The sequence below is a fragment of the Boleophthalmus pectinirostris genome, unplaced genomic scaffold (genome assembly GCF_026225935.1).
Source record: "Boleophthalmus pectinirostris isolate CB_2022bp ecotype Guang Dong unplaced genomic scaffold, ASM2622593v1 HiC_scaffold_20, whole genome shotgun sequence".
NCBI lineage: Eukaryota > Metazoa > Chordata > Actinopteri > Gobiiformes > Gobiidae > Boleophthalmus > Boleophthalmus pectinirostris.
The window spans coordinates 22,602,375-22,626,045 of record NW_026571153.1 but is presented as its reverse complement, the minus strand read 5'-3'; the positions used below and the strand labels follow the sequence as shown (position 1 = coordinate 22,626,045).

The following is a 23,671-nucleotide window of genomic DNA, read 5'->3' as shown; positions in this document are numbered from 1 at the left end:
GGACATGATGTAAGAGGTGTATCCCTTGAAATTATGCAGGCAGAGGCTATGCACACAAATTGTAAATATCAGTCACTTGTAATTACATTTTTAGCACACAAGTTAAGTCAATAGCACTATAAACAAGATAACCAAAGGTCAGGTGAAGGTGTTTGTAACAAAGCATTGCAAAAATATATGTTTTCGAATATAAAGGTGCATTGTGTAACTTTTTCTGGTGGAGGGTTTATCGAATACTTTTCTCCATGGAGATGTTATTGCTTTGTCTAGAATGTTTCGCAGTATGACATTAAACCTTTCTATTTATCATGTAGACCAGACCAGACCAAGTTATAGGTCAGATCTGTGGAGAGGCAACCCTACTCACAGTCAGAAATCCAGTTTTTCTAGGTAGTTTTGAGCTATAAAACCATCGGTAATTGAATAAATGTAAAGTACAGCTGTTTAATGTCATACTGTGGAACATTCCAGACAGAGCAATGACAGAAACAATCAGGGTCCATCACCTGATTGTTTCTCCAACCAAAAAATTACATAGTGCACTTTAAAGTTATTATAAACTAAAGTAATACAATTATTTTCCCAATTTAACAGTGTGGAGTCTCTTCTATCAATATTTTATTTATCGATAATAATAATAATAATTTATTTTAACACTTTAACACACAAAACAAGAAAAATAAATAAATAAAATAGATAAAAACCCTCTCATACTCCTCTCTCTACATACCAATGTACAATTCTGCCAATACTAGCACAGTCAAGAATTGTGCCCGTATTTTTTTACTTGATTTTAGTTAGATTTTAAATTAGTCCTCATTTATTATTATTTTAGTCCAGTTCTAGTTCTGGTTCAGTTTTAGTGCTGTTTTTTAATCAATATTTTTGCCAGCCCCAGTCTATTATACAAAAAGTCTAAAGTCTAAAAGTCTAAAGTCTGTTCTATGGATGATCATTGGGCTGCTCTCTTACCTCCTACACACCTGACTCAAAACATCAGTGTACAAAGATATAATCAATAACAATGCATAATTTTTTTACTGTAAACAACTAAATATTGAGAATATCTAATCCCTGCTCACCCTGTAGTTTAGACCTCTGTAATGCCTGGATTAGTTTACTAAGTGGTAATGCCCCTGCACGTGTTTGAAATGTGCACTCACACTGCAGGATTCTATTTTTAAAGGTCCAATATTACACAAAACGGACTCTTGTGAGCTTTAAGCCATGTTATAATGTTGTTAAATCCTCAAAAACATACCTGGAGTTGTGTTTTCATTCACACATGTTTGAGTAATCCTTTATTATTATTAGTCTGTCTACATCTCTACAGCTCAAACTGCTTTGTTCCACCTTGTGATGTCATGTAGCTGTAGTTTTCAAGTGAACAGCTACATTTGAATTTAGTAAAGACGGGAAATTCCACGGCTGAAACGATCCAAATGATTCTAGTGAAGGTGTATGGATGTAGCCAGGCTGGCGCCACCTAGTGCCTCCACTCAATTTAATTTCTCTCCAATGACTAGGTCAGGAATCGGAATACATTAGACGGTTTGCAAGAACCCCGGAAGTTGTAGACCGCGCACCTGCCAATCAGCGAAGAGCTGAAGCAACCCGAACCAACCTTTGTCAAATACAAACTTAGCATTTTTTATTGCACCTTTAATTCACAAGTTCATCTCATAGAAACGACAATGATCGTTGACAAACATGTTTACTCTCGGCTTTGTTTGCTGTTGTGCCAGCAATTACTTGAACACCACTAAGTGTTCCAGCGCATTACACACGTCATGACCTAATAGCAGCGATAGGTTAAATAAAAAAGCACCCGCTTACCATCAAGCGAACGAATCCTAATGCTGCGAGGTCAGACAGTTTCCATCAAGTGAAACCGGCTGATGAATCAGGCTAGTATGGATGTCTGTATAAACTCAGGGTTTCCCATTAATAGAATAGACGATGATGGTCTCTCAAAGTCTAAAATCTTTCCTCATAGTCTAAAAAGAAAACATGGACTAGACATGAAAGACAGCTATTGATACAGAGTATTTGACACAAGGTGGAACAGACTATTTTCTGTCTGAGAGAAGAAATCAGCCTAACTATGCAGGGTCTGTGTGTTAAACATGTGTGAATAAAACAAAACACAACTCCAGGTATGTTTGTGATGAGGAAACAACGTAATATGGGCCCTTTAAGTTATATTAGCATACCACAGCAGCAAAAACCACATCTTTGGTTCCAGGCTATTAAGAGCGGCTTCACGTTTCATTTGGGAACAGGATTGACTCCGGGCAGGTGGGCTACAGCCTCAATCGTCATGGCGACATTGATTACACGCGTAAACAACCAGGGACATGACAGCATAATTATGTAAGAGCATGCATGAGGGCATTAAAAGCTATCAGTCCAATCTGCATCGGGCTGGTCACACGTTCTCCATCAAAGCCTGTATTATTTGTGCAAACGTAACTTGGCTTGGTTATTCGCAGACGTATAATTATCCCCCTCCAGGTCTGACGCTGTGAGCTACGATTGGAAAAAGCATCGTGACATGGGGTGGCACATGGAGTCAGTCATAATGCTGTCTGTAGACTAAAATTTCAAACCAAAAAGGCAATTTAAATAATCAATCTTATTTCAGGGGGCTCATATGTCATCACAAACATACCAGTTTAACACACAAACTGAGCATATTGAGGTAAAACATAAAGTTATCTTAGACTTACATAGACAAACTTTATTCTTTCACAAGGGACATTACTTGGACGCAGTAGCTCACACATCACAATATATTATAGTAAATAATGAGAATGACATAATTATATAAATGTATAAATAAAAATAAAATGTACTGTGTTTTTTAAGCTCAATATAACTTCACTAGAATCATTTTGAGTATGTAACAATATCCAAATCTCTCAGTACGATCACAATATGCATCTCATGGTATGATATTTATTGCAATATTTTGGATAATATAATATAATTGTAGATAGGACACTTTTTGGCTTTTGAAATAACTTGATAAGATTTTGGTGTGAATTAACTCCATCATAATCCCAAATATTCAAGTCAAAAACATATTTCTTCATGTTGTTTGCACTCTAATAAATCATAGATATGAAGTTCCATATGTTTATAAGTTGTTGCTTCTATAAAACCATGCATTTAAGCAAAGGAACTTATGATTCAATATATTGTGACAGCCCACAGCATTATTGTGAGACTTTTGACGATACAATATCACGATATTTTGGTTATTGTTACATTCCTACTGGTGAACTAAAGGTAAAAGGAGTTATTCACTTGAAAAATATCGCTATATATATGACATCAAAAAATAGAACAGAGCATTTTGAGCTTTGGAAATGTAGACAGGCTAATAATAAAGTGTTATTCAAACGTGTGAATGAAACAAAACACAACTCCAGGTAGGTTTTTGGAGAGGGAACAAGATTTTAACATGGCTAGATGCTCACAAGAGTCCATTTTGTGTATCATGGGGCCTTTAAACTCATAATAGTAGTTATTGTATGTGGTCTCATGTTTCTGAAATAGAACAAGATCATTCTAAAGCTATTCAGGGAAGACCCAGTTTTGTCTTATTTATGTCATTTTTTCAGTATCAGTATAAACTTCAAATCAAGTTTTACTTCATCCATCACTGAACATAAAACGGAAAAATTAGTCACCCGTACATAGCTGCCATAGTTGAACCTGCACTAAAGTACCACTGTGTCTGAAGAGTCTTTCATTTTTCTCTGTGGCAACCCCCACAGCGATCATGGTCAGTCCCACCTGGATCTTTTACAGCACATTTAGCGTACCTCTCTTTGTAAAGGGGGGAGTGAGCAGGAGGCTGGGACAGAAGGCAGGGACAGGCTGAGTTTTAAATAGAGGCCCCTGCTTCACACACTGTTACACTGGCACGACACATTCTCGACAGAAGTGCCCTTATCTTACTGCAGGGGAGGTAATTTCCCAGCGGGCACCAGCAAACTATCACATTAATGGAGCTGCGTATCGGCCCGGGCACACGCCACTATTGGCTGATTCGTACAATTACTAGTCAGGCAGGTCAATAATGATCTCCTCTCTCCATTTTGTGCCCGCCTCTGTTCTGATTTATCTCGCCTTCGTATTTTCAGTGGAGGTCATTTGTTTCATCCCTGGAGTCATATGGAAATTTTATATTTTATGGGGCTCTTCTTTGCTTTGAGATTTGTTTAGGGAGATCAGAATTGCCCAATTTACTTGGATATACTAGTACAGTAGGTTTAAACGACGGTCCGACAGCTACTCGGCCTATATACTGATACTGTGTGGGTGACTGAGCCAAGGACAAGGGAGCTCAGGATGAAAAATTTTCAAATCTATGAGAAAATATGATTTCTAACTTATGCAAATGATCAGCTTCTTTCATGACTGATGATGAAATGTGTGGAAGATGGAGTAATATTACAATTCACTTGTTATAATGTTTAAACTTAAAGCTACCATTTGTAATTAGACTGGCTGACCCACCCTTGTTGTATTCTCACATATCACCACTAGTTGTTGTCTTAATTACAGAAGACCAGAAAACATAGATGAGCCCAAAAAAAGGCCATGTGAGGGGGCAGGGACAGGTGAGTGGGGCGGAGCTAGGTGAGGGGGGTCAAATTATAACTCTCCCATCTACTGCTACTGGTAAAACAAACTTAAAAGCTTTATATTTTACTAAAATAAAGACCTGGCACTCATGTTGTACACTGGGCCAAAACTCCTCTAATGTAACAGAAATTATTATTTGACAAATAAATGAAAAGAAAACGCCTTTATGTTGTTGAAATAAAGCATCAGAACAATGTGTTTCTTGTGTGACAATTGTACTTTTGGACAGAATTCTCCCAGTGTGATGCCATTAATGTAGGACTCTCTAAAATAGACTCTGCTTCCTGTAATTTTAAACATGTTTTTCATCTCTTCTTCACAAGTTGCTTCAAACTAAATCCCATTAAATTAAATAGAAAATAGGGGATCCTCCACACCTGTCATACACACTTTAACTTAGATATATTTATAAACAGTGTGCTTAATCTCCTCTAATAAAACCTTCATTATCTTGGGCCTACTTTTTACAACTTGGAATGTTAATAAAATTTTATAAAGCAATAATTTTGACTTTCACATTTTATTTTGTCTATTTTACACAAAGATGACTATTGAGAACATACTTAGATAATTGAGGATGACCTTTGAGAGAACATTCAGCCCTGGAGTCGATCTCATGACTCTGACTCCTACGTCAAGTCCAGAGAACAAGTTTTGGAATAAGGCGTTACCTTCAGGACTAGCAAGGTTAAAGCTGCACTGTGTAACTTTTTGGTTGGGGATCTGTCACTTGTTTTTTTCTATGTCACTGCTTTGTTTTGAATGATCCACAGTATAACAAACAATAAACAGCTCTATCTTACATTTATTCAATTACAGGTGGTTCTATTGCTCAAAAATACTTAGAAAAACAGCTATTCTGAATGAGAGCAGGGGCGCCTCTCCACAGATCTGACCTGTAGCTTCTAGTTTAGTTTGGTTTCCGTGAAGATGGAAAGGTTTAATACCATACTGCGAAACATTCCACACAAAGCAATAACATCCCCATGAAGAAAAGCACCAGAAAAGTTACACATTGTTCCTTTTAAATTGAGTATTTATATGTTTTGACTTTTTTCTCTTTCCCTTTGCAGCTCTCTCTGTTGAGTTGACCTGTTTTGTTTATAAAATGTGCTAAAGGAAGTGGATTTGGATTTGAAAATACGCAGTTTATTTATGGAACACATGCAAATCATAGAAGTACTGCATCATTTATAAAGCACTGGATTAAGTGATCAAAACAGCCACTGTGAATCCGTGCGGTCTTTTCTAAAAGCCCTAATTTGACTGTGTTAACAAAATGAATCATGACGGTTATTGTGAATGTGAGGGTCTGTGATAAAACCTGTCCCCTGGTGTCTCAGCTCACACCTGATGAAACATGCACTTTATTTATGTTCCTCAAATAATAATAATAGTACATTTTTACTAACTTGATTCCGCATCAGCAAGTATTAGATTTAATCAGTGGTGGAAGGTAACAAAGTACAAAAGTAAAAGTCAAAATTTTAGCTATCTGTATTTTACTTCAGTACATTTTATAGTAGATACTTCTTTCTTTTACTCCACAACATTTCAGATCTGGACTGAAAAGTAAAAAGTACTTTTTATAGTTTGAGATGCACTTATTTATTTATTTTTTAGAATATTTAATTTGAGTTTCACTTAAAATCTGCTAAATTCTTCATCAATATCACAATATTTCATTCTTTAATTGTTCTAAAAATCTTAGCAAAATACTTTTACTTTTTACACAGGTACTTCAGTACTTTTAAGTAGATTTTTTTTATGTAATACTTTTACTGTTACTGGAGTAACTTCTTGCCCTTGAATCTGTACTTTTACTTAAGTAACAAAAATAAGTACTTCATCCACCACTGCATGCACCATGAATTAGTAAGAGGGGAAAACATAAAAGCAAGAGCAAATCTAAGCTAAGCTAAGCATGTTATTATCAATTAGGGAATAAGAAAATGGCTTTTTTTTCTCAGAACACAACTTATTACAAAATGGATCTGACTGTGTTATGTAACTGTTACGTATCATGCAAGTAACTCCTGAACAGCTTTGTATGAATTAAACTTCAAACATTATGAGACGTCCTGGGGTACATCAGTGGGTGCAGAGTCCAACCAGGATATTGACTGAACCGATATCGTGGAACCGATACCTGATCCTGCAAATATTCCTGGATCAGCACCAGTATTCGATATCGTATCAGTGCATCCCTAGTTACAATAATTACAATATCCACTTATATAAAAAAAAAAAAAAAAAAGATACACAGTATTTTTTGGGCTCAATATAATATCCTCCATACTTCTGTACTGTACATCTATGACTCTTTATTGATGCTAATATACTAAACACTACTAAACTGTTTCATTGTGCTGTTTTATTACTGCAAATACATTTTACTATACTGCTTTTTATTTTATTTTATTATACTTGCTCAGTGTTATGTTGAATTCAAGGCTACTGTCTAATATTTGCATTTATCTTGATGTCTGAGTGCCTATTTCTACTCTTCCTGTTCTTGAAATTGGTGTTGCAACTCTAGAATTTCCCCATTGTGGGACAAATAAAAGGTCTCTTATCTTACGTTTTTCAATTGAACATTTATCACAATAATTCCTATAGCAATACATCACACTTAAACATTCAGTTGTGACAGGCGTGTATGTAGTCACTGGATCTCTCAGCTCTGACACTTGATGTATTGGAAAAACAGGATTTTGCATTGGAACAGAGAGAGGCCCATTTGCAAGGCAAACCTGTCTGCAGGCCGACTCACTGCTGACTCCATGGGCCTGTATGTGGAGTTACCTGCCCCGGGGTCAGTCTATTGTGTGGTTGGTCAGCAGAATCAGTCAGAGGGGAGCTAATGCTGCGAGCGTCTGACACACAACCATCTCCCCCTGTGCTCCTCTAGGCCACAACATGCTCTGAGTAACTGGTGACATCACAGGAGGAACATTTAAAGGCCACGAGTCAAAAAGAAGTCTTTTGGAGTGAGTTAACAGATAATGAATACCAATGGTCTAAGGTAACAAAGTATAAAAGTAAAAGTACAATTCTCAAGTACAATTCCAGGTAGCTGTATTTTACTTAAAGGTGCACTGTGTAAACTTTCTGGTGGAGGGTCTGTCACTAGCTTCTCATGGAGATGTTGCCTGGAATGTTACACAGTATGGAATTGCACTTATTTAGAGAGAGATACTTTACTGATCCCACGGCATATCTACAGAGACAGCAGATAATGTGATAGGGCCAAGTTACATGCCAGATCTGTGAAGAGGCAAGCCCACTCACAGTAAGAATGCAAGTTTTTAAGTCAATTAAAAACAAAACAAAACATGCTATTAAGTAAATTCAAGATGGATATGTTTAATGTTATACTGGGATATACCAGGCAAAGAAACAACATCTCCATGGAGACAAACAGATGGCGGACCTTGCACCAGAGAAGTTGCGTGCACAAGTGCATCTTTAAGTAATTTTTTAAAAAGGTACTTCTATACTTTTACTTAAAGGACCTCATTTCCTAGTTAGTCAGAGTGTTGGAGATGTGTGAAGACACTTTTTAAAATATTCCATCCAGTTCTTGTATTTGCAGAGGTCACTGGTGCTCGGCTAGTGCATGTCAATGGTCATAGTTAGCCTGCCACTAAAAACAGTCTTACCCACTCCACAAAACACCCGAAGCAAATCTATTATTGCACCAGACTGTTGATGTGAATGTCTGTGTCGACAGAATAATGTTTGAAATAAAACTAACCTTGCATCGCATGAATCGTCGCATGTTGAGGGACTATTTTCTCAGCAGCAGCGGAATTTTACTTTTTTCCTTTACTTTTTAAATTTTACTTAATTTATTTTGGGTGTTTTGTGGAGTGGGTAAGAAGATAACTATGACCACTGACATGCACTAGCCTAGCACCAGTGACCTCTGCAAATACAAGGACTGGATGGAATATTTAAAAAAGTGTCTCCACACGTCTCCAACACTCTTGACTCACAAGGAAACGAGGTCCTCTGTCCAAAATTCCAGACTGTTCCTTTAAGTAGATTTTTTTCATGTGATACTTTTATTTTTCGCTCCTATATCTGTACTTTTATTTGAGTAACAAAACCGAGAACTTGATCCACCACTGCCTACAAGTCAAACAAAAGTCTTATGGAGCGAACTAACAGATAACACACAAGGTAACGTATGCAGAGGCTCCAGTCCGTCTCCCAGCCCCTGTCATCTCAGCCACACTGTTTGTTCTGTAAATAGCTCTAGATACACCCAGAAAGAGGAAAACCAGGAAACCCCAGCAAAGCAAGCAGCACTCTACAGTATTATTCTAGATGTGCCCTAAAACTGCCACCACACCACGATTGTTTGTCCCATACAATAAATGACACAGTGGAATTATCCTGAAGTCCCTTTGTGAGCTTACTGTACAATGAGTAACTTCTACCGACCGCAAATGTAGGCTAATAATGCTAGCGAGTGCAAATATTTGATCTGGGTTAACAAAGGCAATGGAATAAAATGACAAAGCTTAATCTCGTTTTTAAAGTGGGTGTACCCGTGTTTTAAAAGGTCCTACATTACGCAAAATGTACACTTTTTAACATTTTAAGTAAGCATTACTGTGAAAGCAAAACTGCAGTCTGGCCTTTGAAAGTTGTGAAAACGCAAATAAACTCATCACAATTAATTTTTAGGAAGCTAAGAATGTGTTAGGAATAACTTTTGGACAGCTGCAAACAGTTTAAAATGAACTAGTTCTGGTTTTCACATTTTACAAATTAGGTAGAGACAGTCTCAGCACTGGCATAAAAACATTATATGACTAAAATAAAATGGTTAATGGTTAATCATTAATATGTATAATGATGCACTGATTTAGCTTTTTTGTTTCTGATACTGATTCTGATACTACAGCTTTAACTATTGATCGACCAGTGCAGAGACTGAAAACAGCTTTTATTATTAAACAAAAATAAAATAAAACAAACCCGATCCAAATGTGAGAACAACTTTGTATAAATAAAAGTTCAAACATTATGAGACTTTCTGGACCAACTAGGCCAAGTAAATATTCTTATTACATCCGTATGCCCAACCACGATATAGATTGAACCAATATTTAGAAGCCAATATTTGATCCAGGTAATTTTTCAGCTTTGAAGCTGATATCCTAGCCTTATTCATCAGCCGGTTTCACTTTGTAGAAACCATCTGACCTTGTTTTTTTTTCATTTAACCAATCGCTTCTATTTGGTCGTGACATATGTAATGCCCGCTAATGGGGCTAACTGGTATATTAAGCTTTTCCCAAATCCTGTAGGAAGAAGGGCAATAACTTTTTTCTCCCTGATAAAATTCACTGAACATTCCCTTTGTTCAGGCTTTAAATCCTCGATCTCGGGAATTGTTGCCAACACAGAATGTATGGCTCTTCGCTGATTGGCTGGTGATCGAACTCGCACTTCCAGGGTTCTTGCAAACCATCTAGTGAATTCCAATTCCTGATCTAGTCGCTGGAGAGAAATGAAATTGAGCAGAGGCAGCCTGGCTACCGATATCCAATACCAGTATCAGATCATGCATACTGTATTACTACACTATACTACATGTCTTATAACCAAAGCGATATGTGTTCAGCCATTCCATCGCCTATGTTTTCCAGTACAGCGACTCACACTCATCCGAACATCCAAACGACCAATCCCATCGCTTCCCTGGAGATGCTCCAAAGACATAATGAGATCAAGAATCAATCAGAGCATCAAACGGTGATCACTCATTCAGATACTGGGCATTGTTGGCAACAGTACGGCTCCTTTATCTACTCCCTGTGCCAACATGTTCAATATAAAAAATACACCAGAGGATTAGGCCTGTCACGATAAAAAAATGCCAAGTGCGATACACTGCTGTAAATTAAATATATAGGTGATAAACAATAATACTGAAACCAAAACATAAAGCATAATTATGCCTCAAAAAGCATTCTAATGTAAAAACTGTCAAAAATACCATAACTGCAATAAAGAAGTAATGGAATCCAACACTTGAGAAGTTAGTTTGTATAGTGAGTCACAGAAGTTCATACTTCAAACCTTGACATCTTAAAAGTGTATTGTTTGCCGGTTTCTATGGATATGTCAGTGCTTTGCCTGGAATGTTCCACAGTATTACAGTTATTAAATTACAGGCAGATTTATAGCTCAAAAATAGCAAGAAAGACAAGCATTCTGACTGTGAGTGGGGTTGCTGATTCAGTTGCTGATTTGTTACTTGGTCTGGTTTGATCTCCATGAAGATAGAAAGGTTTAATGCCATACTGTGAAACATTCAAGGCAAAGCAATAACATTTCCATGGAGAAATTCATCTGATGGACCCTCCACCAGAAAAGTTACACAATGCACCTTTTAAATCTCATTGTACTACCTAAAAGTAACCAAAACTTTCCCAAAAATACAAAGACAAAGTCCCCAAGATAAATAGTGATCCCAAAAAGTAGTGTTCCAGCTTTCATATACTGAAAGATAAGTCTATGTAGTATTTATCATGACAGACCTACCTTTCAGTATTAGAAAAGCAGCGTGAGGATAGGCAATGACTGAAACACAGGGAGGGTTCTGAGCTGGCACCTGGCAGGGCTGCCATTTTTCCACTTTGCGAGTTTTCTTCAGAGGAAATTGAAACATTTCATCTTGGAGAAACAGGTGCAATAAAAGTGAGATTGCTGTCCAACGTCTCCTAAAAGTGAAGGCGATTGAAAACCAGAGGAAGCCCAGGCAGCTGCCAGCCCCTACGAATGACTGCTCCAGAGAAGAAGAGCTCACAAGGTTAAAGTCAAATTAAGAACGGAAATGTTTATATTACATTATATTAACATTTAGGTGTGGTTAAATATTGAGTGACAAACATAAAAAAGGGCCCATATTAAGCTGTTTTCTGATGTGTTATAATGTTGTTTCCTCATCACAAACAGACCTGGAGTTGTGTTTTGTTTCATTCGCACATGTTTAACACACAAACACTGCATATTTATGATGATTTCTCTCAAACTGAAAACACTCTGATGTTATGTGGTAATACAGGAAGTGCTCCACTGTGTTTTCACGCTCCATATACCTTCACTAGAATCATTTGGATAATTTCAGCCCTCGAATTGCCTGGAATCAACTAAACAAAATGTAAAATGTAGCTAACTTGAAAACTACCAATTCATGACATCACAAGGTGGAACAGAGCATTTTGATTTTTGAAGACATACACAGATTAACAATAAAGGATTACTCAAACATGTGTAAATGAAACAAAACACAACACTAGATACATTTTTGATGAGGCAACAACATTATAACGTGACTAAAAGCTCAAAAGAGTCAATTTTGTGTAATATAGGACCTTTAAGTTATGGTGTACTTAATTATACTTTGGCATGTACATTCTTCTCACAACAATGAGAGAACAATTACTGCATATTTTTCTGTCTGCCTCTAAGTGGGACATACGCAGTCTAGCCTTGCAATGTTCCTGTATTAGCTACATAAGATATTGTCACCTCCTTCTCGTACATTTGATCCCGACTCCTTTTTGTTGTGCCCTTGGCCTTGTGAAATCTATCCAGCCTCAAGTCACTACATAACTGTGGGTTTGAGTTGCTAGTCAAAACATCACTCATACTTTCAGAGAGATAAATACAGGTATGAATGAGCATCAGCTGTAATATTGACCCAAAAACAATGCACTTTGATGAGGTCTTAAAGAGCCCATATAAAGCTATTTTCTGATCTGTTTTAATGTTGTTTCCTCGTAAAAAACATACCTGGAGTTGTGTTTAGTTTCATTCACATATTTTTAGCACACAAATCCTGCATATTTAGGCTGTGTTCTTTTCTCAAACACTCTGTTCTGCCTTGTCATGTCATATTATAATACAGGAAGTGCTCCTCTGTGTCTTTAAACTGCATACACTTTAAAGAGGATCATTTGGATAATTTCAGACATGGAATTGCCAATCTCTACTAAACAAAACATAAAAAGGTAGCAGTTAACTTGAAACTACCACTTCATGACATCACAAGGTGGAACAGAGCATTTTTAGCTTTGGAGATGCAGACAGCCTAATAATGCAGAACTATGAAATGGAACAAAACACAATTCTAGGTAAATTTGAATGAGATAACAACATTGTAATATGTCTTAAAGCTCACAAGTCATAGTCACAAGATAATATAGGACCTTTAAGTCAAGATCAGACTTCTGAAGCAGACAATGGCTTGTGTTTCAAAGCTGCTAATTACGATACTTGATAGCTGGTTTATGTTAGTTACAGTAACATAGCATAGTTTATTTCCTTCTCTGAACATTGAGCAAAGTCCTGTACTTTGGAGTGATGGGACAGTGAGAAGGGAGATTGTGTTCATGAGGGCGACTTGGGTGTGGTGGTGGTGTAGCTGGAAAAGTGGGCTAACAGGTCTGACATCCAGCTCACTGTATAGTCTTCAGTGCATTCTGTTTTCCCATGTCTGTCGTCACATATGCTAGGAACAAACTAGTAACCTGTAACTGTAGCCCCCATGTTCAGTAGTGGTGGTGAAGAACTCAGTTTTGTTACGCAAGATACAGGAGCAAAATATAAATAAATAAATAAAAATACTCAAGTCAAAATAACAGTATCATGTGAAAAAATCGAATTATCTAACTAAATAAAACTATTGATGTACCTGTCGAAAAATGTATTTTAAGAGTAAGTATTTTAGTATTAAGCATTTTGCAGAAAGTTTTTGAACAATTCATGGATGAAATGTAGTGATTTTGATAAAGAATTTAGCTAATTTTAAGTGATTCAGTTAATTTCTTGAATTTTCAAGCTGTTTTTGTATAATTGTTTTCCTCAAAGTTGGGATGTTTTAATGTAATATTACAAGAAATAGGTTTAGTATATCAGTAGTGGTAGCAGCAACAGTGGTAGTCATAGAAACAATTGTAGTAGTAGTAATACCACCAGGTATGAGGTGAATGAGTTTTTTTTTTTTTTAAGTGATGCAAATGTCCGGGTTTTCATTACCGCTGATTGGGGCCATTAAATTGAGCGGCTCTCGTAGCTCTCTGTACACTCAGAAGGAGCGAGCAGATACAAACAGTCGGTCAGTCTGCAACATGCCGAATCGCAAATGCGCATTTAACAATGACTTGTACAAGAAATTCTCCGTTTTCGTGTCCTGGTCGGGACAAGTGGAAGGCCATGTGCACAGGTTGGTGAGAGTAGCTCAATGTCGAGGTCCAACACACCACCCCCGGTAAGGTGTCTGGGTTTTCTTAAACAGAAATATGGTCACCCTATAAAAACTAACTTGTTACTTATTATTATTATTTGTAATAGTAGCAGTAGTAGCGGTGGTAGTAGCAGTAGCAATATAAGCAGTAGTAGTTGTAGTAGTAGTAGTAGTACCACAGATTAAGATTAAAACAAAGAAAAATAATCCAAGTAAACCCATTTTAAAATAGATAGTATTATTAAAAGGCTTGAGCTGAAACAAATAAATACCAGAAAGAACAAATAATTTGCCACAGAAGTCACATAAGTCACCCTCTACAGCTAAAATCTTATCATACTACAACTAAAATAACAAAACTCTTTCTGCATTTGGAAAGAGGTTGTACACACGATAAATATTGAGTCCCACGATACAGTATGGAGTTCCAACCTTCACATACTGAACGATAAATACTAGTAGAAGTAGTAGAAATAGTAGCTGTATTGTAACAGGAATAGCAGTAGCAACAGCAGTAGTAGTAGTAATAGTAGCTATTGTAGTAGTAGTAATAGTAGTAGTGGCAGGAGCAGTAATAGCAATAATAGTAGAAGCAATAATAGTAGTAGAAGCATTATATACATAGAGTACATAATATACATGCTGTACTAACACATGTTGATTAATATGTGTTCAATATTTAATAAATAAACATAAATAAATATTTTTTTTGTAGTAGTAGCAACAGCAGCAGTGGTAGTAAAAGCAACAGCATCAGTTGTAGTAGTAGTAGTAGTAGTATTAATAGTAACAATTGTAGTAGTAGTAGGAATAATAGTATTAGGAGGAACAGTTTGGGAGTAATAGTATCGATTGTAGTAGTTGTAGTAGTAGTAGTAGTAGTAGTAGTAGTTAGTAGTAGTAGTAGTAGTAGCAAGTTGCACTATGTAACTTCTCTGGTGGGGGGCATTATGACATAACATAACGATAACTATACATAGTTATATTGTCCTATCATAATCACACATACTAGTGGTGGTGGTGGCAAAATGTACTCTCCACTTCAGCTCATTTTTAAAAGTGATATTTCCGAATGCTTAAATGTCACTTTAAATGTCAAACATAATTTTAACATAGCGCCGTGTCACCCACTGCCTTCTCCCATTTTAATAACAGGAATAAACAGTAGATGTGATAACCTTCAACACCTGATAACAGACCATTCAGAGTGGAGCTATTGTCAAAGTTAATTCTGATGCACTTAACGACTTTTAAAGGTCCTATATTATACAAAATTGACTCTTGTGAGCTTTAAGTCATGTTATAATGTTGTTAGCTCATCAAAAACATACCTGGAGTTGTGTTTTGTTTCCCTCACATACAGTACTCATAAATAATCTTGCAAAATTAGACTCTACATCGCCAAAGCCAAATGCTCTGTTCCACCTCGTGATGTCATCAAGTAGTAGTTTTCAAGTTAGAACAGCTACCTTTTGCCTTTAGTTCAGCAGAGATACGCAATTCCAAGATTGAAATGATCCAAATGATTCTACTGAAGGTGTATGGAGTTTAAAAACACATTGGAGCAGTTCCTGTATTACCGCATGACATCACAAGGTGGAACAGAGTGTTTTCAGTTTGAGAGAAGAGTATGAATTGAGCAAAACACAACTCCAGGTATGTTTGTGAAGAGAAAACAACATCATCACATAAAGACCAGAAATAGCATAATATGGGCTAGTAATATGGTAAAGGTACATTTTATGAATAGGCTGTCTCTGGTGATGGCAGTTTTGATTGGTCGGCGGAAAACCTGTCGACCTTTAGGCTCCGATGCTGCAGCTGAATTGAATAGGCCAGGTTTAATTGGGCAGGTGTGCGTTTCCGTGGTGAGGCGTCGTGGCAACCAATTTGTAATAAATCGGTCCTTGTCAAGAGAGCGAAAGAGGGGATTAATTTCTATCATCCTCTCCTCTATATTACAGATCGTGATAAGGATTATGTCAATAGCCAGCACAACTTTCAATGAGATGAAGCATAAATTCAGATTTGAGTGTGGGCTATCACAATAAATCGAATTACAAGTCTCTTTGCTTAGATTCATTATTATGGTGCAGCAACAGCTAAAAAACAGACAGTTTCAGTCCAATCTACCTGATGAAAGAACTGTTATTAAGCAGTTTTAAATCCGAATTATTTGGATTATGATAGAAAACTAGTGAATTCACAGTTTTGTTAGCCTCCACCAAATATCACAGTAAATATCATACTGTGAGATGCATATCGTGAAAATATTGTATCGAGAGATTTGGATATTGCTATAAATTCCTAATAAGCTCAGCTCAATATGTGTTCTTTCAAATTAAACCAGGTTAACCAAATGTGAACCAGGAGAACATAAGGAGCCCCACTAAGAAATTGACAGAAATCTAAACTCCAAACTTCAAATCAAACTTTTAGTGAATGCTTTATAGCCATTTTTAAGTTTTTGTTTATTTCGTTTACTCGAAGTTGGGACGGAAACTTAAATTAACTGTGCTGAAAATTAGTCTCCGCTTTTTCAGCAGGTGTCAAACGATAAGGAAATGTACTCTGTACTTTCAGTCCAGATCTAAAATGTAGTGGAGTTTACATGCTCTCAAATGTAAAAGTAAAAAAATATTCACTGTAATACCTAAAAATTGTACTTAGGTATTGTACACTTACTGTTATACTCCATTACCTTCCACCACTTCACGTCTGTAATCTTTGGCATGTTTTTAGTTAAGTTATCATGCCATCAAACTGCTATTGCACAAATAAATACACCAATGAAGACAAAAATAACTTTCCAGGAAGACATTATGACCAAAGGTGATCTGTAACCCACACCGAAACTAAGTCAAGCTCAAAACTAAACTAAACCATGCGTGAATAAAGAGCTTTATTTAAAGAATGAATGGCAGACTTGAGTTTGGACCACATACATATGACCACTGATCATATGTGACTGAAGTTATAGTGAAACAGGAACAGACTCGATCCTCAGTACCAATTCTGAAACCACGATTTTCTTTCTTTAGACAACAGAATGTGATTTTCAACATTAAACCAAAGTACTTTCTTTTATATTACCATGTGGTCTTGTATCTGTGTAATCCCTCAGTCATCCAGGTAGGTCCCTAATTTTCTATAACTTTTTTCCCCCTGTTATCATCAAACATTTCCAGGACCTCCCACACCCCCAAACTCCCCTGCTGCTGTTATTCTTCTCATGGGCCCATCCACAGAGCGTAACCAAGTAAACACATGGACTCAGAGGAGAGCAGGTTAAATTAGCAAGGGTGTAGTTAATGATACATTTACTACACTATTATGAGCATAGGGCAAACACTGAATCACTAACTACCCCAAACCGAGGGCCCCCTTTAAATGGTCTGTTATTGTAAGGAAATTATAGTCTGGTGAAGTTAAACCAGGAGAGTTACATTTTAACATCGTCTATTTAAAAATCAACTCCATGTATTGTTTGAGGGAAGGCTTTTCTATTGATGCTTTGGAAAATACTACGGGCTATTGTGTGTACCATGAATAATAATAATAATACTTAGAATAGATAATATTTGATTTATGTTAGTACATGCAAATAGATCAGTATCTGTATCGGTTTAAAGGGCCTATATTGCACAAAATTGACTCTTGTGAGCTTTAAGCCATGTTATAATATTATTACCTCCTCAAAAACATACCTGGAGTTGTGTTTTGTTTCATTCACACATGTCTGAGTCATCCTTTATTATTAGTCTGTCTGTATCTCCAAAGCTTAAAATGCTCTGTTCCACCTTGTGACGTCATGAAGTGGTAGTTTTCAAGTTAACAGCTGCAGCTTTTACTTTTAGTTCAGCAAAGACTGTCAACTCCAGAGCTGAAACCATCCAAATGATTCTAGTGAAGGTGTATGGACTTTAAAAACACAGTGGAGCACTTCCTATATTGCCACAACTCCACCTAAATATACATGGTTTGTGTGTTAAACGTGTGTGAATGAAACAAAACACAACACAACTCAACACTTATGATTTCTGTTATTAACTTATTAACTTCAAATTTATTAATCGTTATTAACTATAACCCTGCAACTACCTCGCCTCAAATCACACATCATCTGTCAAACAAAGGTACACGCATTTACTTAAATTGTTCATTGTGCCTTGTCATTACACTACCACAATATAAACACACCACGCAGGTCCATCGTGTTTACATCCTGTTACTGCTCCAACCAAACCGTATTTGCATGTGCTTTTAATGCCTTGTTGAACTAAATATGATACCTTCCTCCCTGTTTCAAGGCCCGTATTACACTACTTTCTGATCCATGTTATAATGTTTCCTCATTAAAAACAGACCTGGAGTTGTGTTTTGTTTCATTCACACGTTTAACACACAAACCCTGCATATTTAAACTGAGTTCTTCTCTCAAACGAAAACACTGTTCCAACTTGTGATGTCATGTGGCCCACTGCGTTTCTAAACCCCAAACATCTTCACTAGAATCATTTGGATATTTTCAACCCTGGAATTTCCCATCGCTGCTGAAAAAAAGGTAAAAGTTAGCTGTTAAGTTGAAAACTACCGCTTCATGACATCAGAAGTTGGAACGGAGCATTTTGACTAATAATAGAGTCAAAATACTCTGACTAATAATACAGCATTACTCAAACATGAGTGTCTGAAAGAAACAAAACACAGCTCTGGGTATGTTTTTGATGAGTAACATTATAATGTGACTAAACGTTCTCAAGAGTTAATTTTGCATAACCTAGTACCTTTGAGAGCTGAATCCAAATGGTAACTTATCACAAATGCATTTCTTATTCCTATATGCTGAACCATTACAAACAGGCTGTACGTTCAGTATTAGTGTAGACTATGTTGTGTGCGCAAACAAAACCTCAAGGCCATACACAGATACACAGATATACACAGTGGGAATTAGTTAACTTATTCCAGACCACTCCTGTGCTTCATCCCAACATAAACAGCAAACTGCCAGACAGGTCTTCACTCATTAACCCCAGAAGCTCAATATTTTTACACTTTTTTTTTTTTAATGTGGTTTCCATCTTCTTTGAGGTGTTTACAGTAAGACACAAGGAAATACGGGATCCAATGCGGGGAACAGGCAGCGCCCAAAAGTCATATGGCGGTATAAATGACTCGCTAAATAAGTAGTAATAATAAAAATAATAGTTAACTTATTTTTATTTACAAGGGTTCTCAGTAAAACAAACAAACAAACAAAAACACCAGATGACTTTCCAAAAACTATCTTACACTAAAATCGTGTTTTTATTCTGCTGCTTTATTTCTATTTCCAAACGCCTCACTAAAAATCATTAAATTGTCAATGGAAAGTTTACAGCAACAGGTGCATTTTCAACTGCTCTGTTTACAGCCAACATGCTAGAAAAGTTCGAGCCCAAACAACACGAGGATTTCTAAAACTCTAAGATAAAACAGGGAGTACGTTATCACCTTTCTTTGCACTGCTCCAGTTGTACCATATGGCGAATACGCGAATCCACCTGTTACTCTTTACGCATCGACGCCATAGAACTACTTTTACGCACGCCTTTATGTTTACTAAAACTCTGATCATTGCAGTTAAATTGCGTTGTTAAGTATTTTAACATCATATTACATTGTATTAACAAGGTATTTGGACTTACCTGTTGAGCTAAGCGAAGGTGTGGTTCTTCGCCCTAGGTATCAAAAATGCACGGATAACTTCTGTGGTCATTTAACTTCTCTTCCGGTCCTTCAAAAGTAGAAATTACCGAAGCGCATTGAAGAAACAACGTCCGTTTAGCTTTATTTTTCTAGCAATATTCTCGCGTTTGTTCCAGTTTTGGTGACTCGCAGAAAAAAGTTACACCGCCGTGGCTTCGCAGTCCCATGTCTCCTGTTTGTACCGCGGTCTGCTGATGCTTACTTTGCCTGGGAAACTACTGGACCACGTTAATTTACGGAGAGTTTATGCGCGCGTTTCCGGTTTGACCTTTCAAAATAAAGCACTTAAGGGAAGAGGAAACGATTGAGTTTTTCATATTTTGTTTCTTACAGTGGTTGAACTTAATCAAGTAATAGTATTATAGTAGCCTTCTATACTTAAGTATACATTTTAGGTATCTGTACTTTGCTTAAGTTGATTTTACAGTGAATACTTTTTACTTTTACCTTACTACATTTGAGAGCAGGTATCTGTACTTTCTACTGCACTACATTTTGGAACTGGATTGAAAAGTATTTTTTATGATTGTCTGAGCCCAAGTGAAAGGGCAAACAAACAAAATATAGAAACAAAAACAGCTAGGAAAAAAATCATCAATCAATCATTTTGTCTGGATTGTTTCACAGACAGCCATTAAAAGAAAAGTATGTATTTAGCAGGTATTTGTTTTGTTGCTCATAACAGTGAACAGTAAGCTGCCATGGGAGAGTGGATAGATAATGACCATTCTTTTTTAGGTGTGTATTTTTATCTGCACTTTTTATTAACTTTCTCAAGTCCAGTGTTCTCCCTTTTAACCAACACCTTTCACAGGGATGAGGGCTGCAAATTAGTCTCATGTACATGGACAATGATTATTAGCAGGGGTGTTGGACTGGGAGGGTAAATGGTACTGTTTACCTAGGGCCAAAAATCTTCTAATCTACATTTTTCTTTAGACAGCAAGTAGTGTGGGCCCACCAAGATGATTTGTACCTAGGGCCCACAATTTGGTAATACACCCCTGATGACTGGTGACGATGTTTACTTGTCTCTGTCAAATTAATTAATTAAAAATATCATCCCAGATCATCTTTAAAGGTCCTATATTACACTATTTACTGATCTAGGTTATAATGTTGTTTCCTCATTAAAACATACGTGGAGTTGTGTTTTCTTTCATTCTTACAAGTTAAACACATAGTCCTTCTCTCAAATTGAAAACACTCTGTTCCACCTTGATAATGCAAACATATGTAAATGAAACAAAACACAACTCTAGGTATGTTTTTGAGGAGGTAACATTTCACGTTTCTTGTACTTTGTTTTTAACAGTGGCTGAACGTAGTGGAGTATTATAGTAGCCTACTATACTTAAGTATACAATTTAACTATCTGTACTATATTGTAAGTTGATTTTACACTGAATACTTTTTACTTTTACTTTACTACATTTCTACTGCACTCTATTTTGGAACTGTACTGAAAAGTAAAAGTATTTTTTACAATTGTGTGAGACCAGCTGAAAGGGCAAACAAGCAAAATATAGAAACAAAAACAGCTAAGAAAAAAAAAGTAAAAATTGATTCAGTTATTTAACAAATTCACTACATTTGAAACTTTATTACAGCTCAGATCTGTGTGAAGTACTTTGTACTCTTAAGTCTTTAAGTGCATTAAGTACACAATGGATACTTTAATATTTTTAGTGTTGACTTTTTCATGTCATACTTTTACTTGAGTTTTTTTTCTTTTTGCTCCAATATCACTACTTTTACTTAAGTATTTCTTCCACCCATGACTCAAAACGGTAAGCTTTCTTTTAAATTTAGTCTGTACATCGCCAATTTTGTTTTTATTTGATATTTTAATGTTTTACAGACAGAACAAAAGGTGCCCACATGGTGAAGTCGTTCTCTTTACTGAAACAAAAGGACGAAAATGTATCCTAGTCTTCCATATTGTATTAGTAAGTAAATGAGTTGATAATATTGTCTCTTTTAATTGCAATTTTATGCTGATTATTTATGTGAAATTCACTTGAGATATATACAACTTATTTTTCAAACTGAAGAACAAAAATGGTTACAATTTAAAGGCACTCTATGTAACTTTTCCAGCTTGTCTTCATGGAGATATTATCATTTTGTTTGGACTGTTTGTTTCACAGACTGGCATTAAAAGTATGTATTTAGCAGGTATTTGTTTTGTTGCTCATAACAGTGAACAGTAAGCTGCCATGGGAGAGTGGATAGATAAGGACCATTCTTTTTTAGGTGTGTATTTTTATCTGTACTTTTTATTAACTTTCTCAAGTCCAGTGTTCTCCCTTTTAACCAACACCTTTCACAGGGATGAGGGCTGCAAATTAGTCTTATGTACATGGACATTGATTATTAGCAGGGGTGTTGGACTGGGAGGGTAAATGGTACTGTTTACACAGGGCCCAGTGAAGGGAGGGGCTCCTGACAAAGTTTTCTAATCTACATTTTTCTTTAGACAGCAAGTAGTGTGGGCCCACCAAGATGATTTGTACCTAGGGCCCACAATTTGGATATATGCCCCTGATGACTGGTGTCAATGTTTGTCAATGTCTCTGTCAAATAAATTAATAAAAATACCATCCCAGATCATCTTTAAAGGTCCCATATTATGCTATTTCATGCTATTTCTGTGCCCAATCATGTTTTTAAACTCCCTACACCTTCACTGGAATCATTTGGATAATTTCAGCTCAGGAACTGGAATCTCTACTGAGCAAAAAGCAAAATGTAGCTGTTAAATTGAAAACTGCCACTACATGACATCACAAGGTGGAACATGTGTAAATGAAACAAAACACAACTCCAGGTTTGTTTTTGAGGAGGTAACAACATTCTAACATGGCTTAAAGCTCAAAAGAGTCAAAGTTACATAATACAAGATCTTTCTTGTAAATTTGGAAGTAATTATTTGATTATGCACTTGTGTTATTGTTTGTTTGTTTTGTGATTTTAATGTCCTTCTTTAAAGCACTTTAAATTTCTTTGTGTACAAACTGTGTATACAAATTTGCCTTGCCCTGCCTTGGCTGTATTAGTTAGTCAGAATGGTGACTTTATCCCTGCTATTATTACTAGTACTATGACTGCTGCAGGCCATTCTGTTATAACCATTTTCCTTAACCATTTTATGAAACAAGTTTGACTACTGTATTAGCTACTTTAAAGGTCCTAAATTACACAAAATGCATTCTTGCGAACTTTAAGCCATGTTATAATGCTGTTACCTCATTAAAAACATACCTGGAGTTGTGTTTTGATTCATTCACACATGTCTGAGTAATCCTTTGTTATTAGTCTGTCTACATCTCCAAAGCTCAAAATACTCTGTTCCACCCTGTGATGTCATGAGGCGGTAGTTTTCAAGTTAACAGCTACTTTGTTTTTAAACCTTTAGTTCAGTAGATATCAGCAGTTCCAGGGCTGAAATGATCAAAATGATTCTAGTGAAGGTGCATGGAGTTTAAAAACACAATGGAGCACTTCCTGTATTACCACATGACATCACAAGGTGGAACAGAATGTGAGATAAGAGAAGAACTCAGCCTAAATATGCAGGGTTTGTGTGTTAAACATGCATGAATGAAACAAAACACTTTAGTTTTCATTCTCCCAGCAAATCATGTTATTTGACAGATACACAACTGATAGACTGTTTATTGACACTAAAGGAAGGAGAACAATGCTCCCTGAATCCTTGATGTTTGTCTGAGCAGGTTAAACGGGACCAGACGGTGCGTGAATCCATAGCAGCCATATTTGATTATCGTGTGTGTGGGCCTGAATACAAGCACATTTCCTCTACAGCATGACTTCTGAGGTTGAAAAATAAAGAAAATAAAGGGAAATACAAACACTGAGGCTGTTTTATATTTTGAACGCAGCCAACTGGATGGTGGGAAGGCTCTAGACATGACATCGGTGTGACAAGCGAAATGCAAAGTAGGGTTTCTTGTTGCATTCAAAATATAGCCA

At 36.4% G+C, this 23,671-nt stretch overlaps 1 protein-coding gene across 1 annotated transcript in view; it reads right to left on the bottom strand.

The window, feature by feature from the left end:
• Positions 1–19,860, bottom strand: part of zgc:194930 (uncharacterized protein LOC557813 homolog) — a 33,877-nt gene extending 14,017 nt beyond the window's left edge. The window contains exon 1 of the mRNA XM_020922047.2: positions 19,615–19,860. The gene's annotated coding sequence lies outside the window, so the exon portion shown is untranslated. The remainder of the gene's footprint in view (positions 1–19,614) is intronic.
• Positions 19,861–23,671: the final 3,811 nt, after the last annotated feature.